Source organism: Olea europaea, chromosome 20, assembly GCF_002742605.1.
Source record: "Olea europaea var. sylvestris chromosome 20, O_europaea_v1, whole genome shotgun sequence".
NCBI lineage: Eukaryota > Viridiplantae > Streptophyta > Magnoliopsida > Lamiales > Oleaceae > Olea > Olea europaea.
Window position 1 is genome coordinate 16,430,409 of NC_036256.1, and position 5,066 is coordinate 16,435,474.

The window sequence follows — 5,066 nt, forward strand, 5'->3', positions numbered from 1 at the left end:
GCACACTAAATGAAGTGAATGAGAAATTGCTATTGTAAGTTCGTACGTAAGTTTTAAATTCAATGGATTCAGCAGAATTTGATATAAATAAATGATGTAATTCATCTGGGGTATCATTCACTTTCAATCTAACAGCTCCATCACAACAACAAAAACCTTTCGATTCATTTTTAAATTTTAGAGCCCCACAATATTCACATAGCACAGGGCAAGGTAATACATGTGATTTGTTTGGTATCGAAAACGAACCTTCATTTACTGTAAATATTGATGGCATTAGCTCTGAATGAACACGAAGCTGATGGGTATAAGTCGCAAAACAGCTACCTATCACGGAAACCACATTAGAATCTAAAAAAGACATATCCCTTTAAAAAAATGTAAAACATGGTTATAAATTCAATTTTTAACAAAACAAATATATCAAATAAACTTATTTCGTCCAACATCAATGTTACAAACTTCATTACAACGAAGACTACTAAATATGAAAACATTCCCTATATAATTATACATAACACAAATCAAACATGACAAAGTAATCATATTCAACTATTTAAGGAATACAAGATTTTTTCACTGCTAAAAACAATATGTAATTAATACAAATAAGTGAAATATCTTATTACCTACTTGATTGTCTTCAATTTTAGAATTAGGAAAGAGACAAATTGAATCTGAACTGGTAACACCAGCAGCTGCGAAATTTTAATTTTGCAAAACCATTTCGAATGTTAAAGCCACACGGAATAGAAAAAATAATATATCAATATTGTATGAAACTTGTGTAGAAAAAAAGTAAAATCTCTAGCAAAAATCTACAATTTTAAATGTTAAACGCCATATGGTACAATTTTTTATAAAGAAGCTAACCTTAAAAATAAAGAAAGAAAAGAGAAAAAACATTTTCATTCAAAATATCCCTTTTTTTTGTCAGAATGAAGTATATAGAACAAATATTATAAATGTAGTATTGAAGTATAATAGTTTATATGCTTAGTTATGAAAATAAAAAAGTTAAAAAGAAAAAAAAAACTCCACATGAATAGAAAAATAGGCACAAGTCATAAGAGAAGGCAAAAATAACATCCAGAATATATTACAAATATGTTTCCTCTTGTAGTTAGATGTAGATACCTTCCAACTGGACAAAACGTAGAGACTTTCTCTTCGGCGTCTGTATGTCAATATTCAATTTCGCACTGTCATTGTACACTTCTCTTCGTCTTTTATTTTTCTTAGACACCAAAGCCATTTTTATACCTATACTCAAAACATACATTTCCTCTGTATATTCGATATAAATAAACATAGTTTGATATTATAGAAAAAGTTCAAAAGAATTTTGACATACGTAGAAACGAATAAACAAACACGCTAAATAATTTAATTGGTATAGTAAATTATTTTTTCTCATTGTGGCACATTTTTGTGCCTAAAGACAATTAGTATAATACAAAGGCAAGATCTTTCTCTCTCTGTCTCCCTCACATTGTTGCACATTAATAGACGAAAGTTGACACATTTTTATTTGCAATCCTTTTTCTATTTTTTGGGTATATACATGTCTTATGGTCATTCAATTTTGTTCGTAACCTAAGATGATCTTGACGAAGCGTAAATGATAATCTAGGCCAAAAAAAAAAATACTATTGTCTAAACATTTCGTAGGACAGAACATACAATTTACTAACCACTTATTATTCACACATTTCATCGGACCCGAAGCTTATAAGTACTACCAAACAAGCATAGCATGCAACTTATGAATATAGTAAGCAAAAAGAGTTCCTAACACAACCAAAAAAAAAAAATTACATTGTAAGAGATTATCAATTGATGTTGAAGAACTATGGTACAACAAAACAAACGACAAATTCAAATCCGCAATTGTATTTGCTACGTGGAAATGGGCTCATAGTTTTCAATTTTTTTTCAGCTCCCAAATGCAGTGTTCTAATATTGAATGGGTAAATTGTCTTGAGGCTTACTTCCCAGATTTTCTTTAGTCAATTTACAAGATTTCAACATGAGAATAATGAGTGGTTTAGGTGTCAAAATACTCAATAATAATACTTAACCATTAGAATTTTTTGCCAATATAAAAGACAATAAAAGGCTACTATTCTCTACATTATAATGTTATACCCGAGGTCCCTTAATCAATAAAACATAAAAACTAGGAATCGAAAAAGGGAAACGACAATACCTAATGATGCCACCACTAACTATTCCACAAACAGAATGATCCCAATTAATTAGTAAAAAATTTCTTTCTTTTAAGTTGAGCCATGTATAGAATAATTACTAAATTCAGTAACGCTAAATTGTAAGCAAAATTTGAAAAGGAAGGGAGAAAAATCCAAACCTCGCTTTTAGAATGACCTTAATAGCAACCTCCGGTCCTATAAATTTCCTCTTCTTAAACTTGGTCCGGTAAGTAAACCAAAAAATAAAAAGGAGTACGTTCCAAATCCTTTTCACTTGATGCAACGCTAATTAGATTATCCTTATTTCTTTTCTCTACAACTTCAGCGTCATCATCTTCAATGAGTAATGAAACATATTTCTCTGTATTTGGAAAAAAAAAACTGCAATTTATTACAAGTAGATGAGTAATGAAACATATTTCTCTGTATTTGGAAAAAAAAAACTGCAATTTATTACAAGTAGATGAGTAATGAAACATATTTCTCTGTATTTGGAAAAAAAAAACTGCAATTTATTACAAGTAGATGAGTAATGAAACATATTTCTCTGTATTTGGAAAAAAAAAACTGCAATTTATTACAAGGAAGTAAAACTTTTTATGAACCTTTGTAAATCTCTATTTTTTTATTTTTAATTTGCACATATCTTTGTCTCCTTATAGAACAATTTCATAATTTTGAGCTGTTTCATACAGATTGAGGTATTTCATAAAATTAATTTTATCAATTTGAGAATTATTAGTGAGGCCACGGATCTTTGCAAGCAATTTGGACAACTTTAAGATGTAAGCGTGTTTTTCTAAGTGTTAAAAAATTTTCTTTGTGCATGTAGTTCCAAATTATGAATTTATATGCATATTTGTAGTGTGCACACGAGGCTTCCGAAAATATTTCGAAAAAAAAAAAATAAAAGTTAAAAATGAAGCAAGAAATAACCTTAAACTGAAGCAAATACTAAATCCACATACCTCAGCTTGCCAATTCCCTATTTGGTGCGAATTTTCTAGTTTTTGGGAGATTCCACCCACTAAAAAAATAAAATTGTACGCACACAAAGAAGGAAAAGAATATTTAGTTGAAAATATCCAAGACTTGAAGGCAAAATAACGAGAAATCGAAAGGCACTACAATTATTTCAAAAGAAGAAAAAACCCTAAACTGAAGCAAATCTAGAATCGACATACCTTACGATTTTAGGGTATAAATACAAGAGTGTGCAACAAATTGCAGCAAGATGAAGAAACACAGCAAATCGCAAGAAGATGAAGACTTAGCATTGTAGTCACCGATAGAAGATGAAGACTCGGCGTTGTAGTCATCGATTGGATTCTCCCTTTTCTTTGGCCTCTTTTCTACAATCGACAGTGAAACTGAAGGTTAGCAGACTGCAATAGCCAGAGATATTTTTCATATGCAAAGACCATTAAGCCCTCAACTTCTAAATAAAGCCCTCAATTTGTGAATTAGTGTAAAGTAGGATTGAAGGGTAAAATTGAAAATTGCTATTAATGACACCTTCCACCCATTATAGGAATGGCTCAACCGATCAACAATGAGCCGTTCGTCTCGTGGTGTAGTGGTAAAATCTGGCTTATGAGCCAGCCAATGAATTGTGGCTTGTGAACAGTACCACTCCATTGCCTCTTTTAATTTGTACTAGTGACGGGCCGTGCGTTGCACGTGCAGTGGGTAATGCAGTGTAAGTAATAATGTTAGAATTCAGTCTTGTGGTATCTTAATGGAAAAGAAGACATGATTAGAAGGATGATTACATTAGATTATATAAAATGTGTCCACAAGTAGTTACATTGGCAATAGTAATATGAAGTACAAAACAGAGTTCTTAGGTGCCATACACAGAGATGTTACATGCCGTATTTGGGTACATGGTTTCTAATATGTTAATATGGACAATGAACAAAATTTAGTATGGCAGATAGAGATGCTGGGAATCTGGTCTATTGGATTGTGGACACAAGTGTGCAAAAGAAATACAAAATATGTATTTTCAGGTCTTCAACAGCTACTCTTGCTTCTGTTTTTTATCTGCATGTTTGGGAGCTTCATGTGTAGTGCTTGGTTGTGTGATGTTGGCAGGTAACTGGTTGTCATCTTGGAGGTGTGAGTCAAGGATGAAGATGACTTCATATGGTGCCTTGTTAGTGATTGTCTCTATATTTCCAGCTTTGATGTATACGATGTGCTCACGTGGAGTTGTTGCTGGAATTGTAGAGCTACTCTCCATATGTTCCTGTTGGAATGTTCATTAGAAGTAATTAATAGTATATTTATTGGAGAGAAAATAGTAGGCAAAAAAATGAAATTTTGAGATAGTTACATTAGAACTTTGTTTCATCAATTCTGTTGCCGAGCATTTGAGGAATGTTTCAGCTGGTTTTCCAATAATTGATGCTATGATTGAGCCTGTGTAGTCCTGTAACTGAACGATTGCTCTTGCTCTGTTAGAGTACAAGTGGAATCATTGTTAGTGTTTTGGGATGTATTTGATTATCATTAGATGATGAATAATGTATTTATTCATGTAAATGATGTACTTGTGACATGAATATATTCTGACCTTGGAGTCGGTGTAGCATAGTTGTGCTTGCAAAATCTACAAAAATAAGTTTCGTTTACAGCTACACTTGTAGATTTGTTGCAATTGTCACATGATAGATACCATAGTGGTTGGTCTATATCAGCCAATGTGACATTTGCTCTTGTCCAGAAGTGTCGTTGCTGCAATGTGTACAGTAACATGTGTGTGTATATATATATATATATATATATATATATATATATATATGTATGTATGTATGTATGTTAGGGATAGATATAAAATGTAAGTGAGAAGGT

General features: G+C 31.6%; 1 long non-coding RNA gene across 1 annotated transcript; it reads right to left on the reverse strand.

Moving 5' to 3' along the window:
* Positions 1–3,966: 3,966 nt before the first annotated feature.
* Positions 3,967–4,944, reverse strand: LOC111369839. Its single transcript, XR_002698294.1, has 2 exons — positions 4,789–4,944; positions 3,967–4,669 (listed from the first exon to the last, which is right to left on the reverse strand). It is a non-coding gene; the product is annotated as an uncharacterized LOC111369839 (long non-coding RNA).
* Positions 4,945–5,066: the final 122 nt, after the last annotated feature.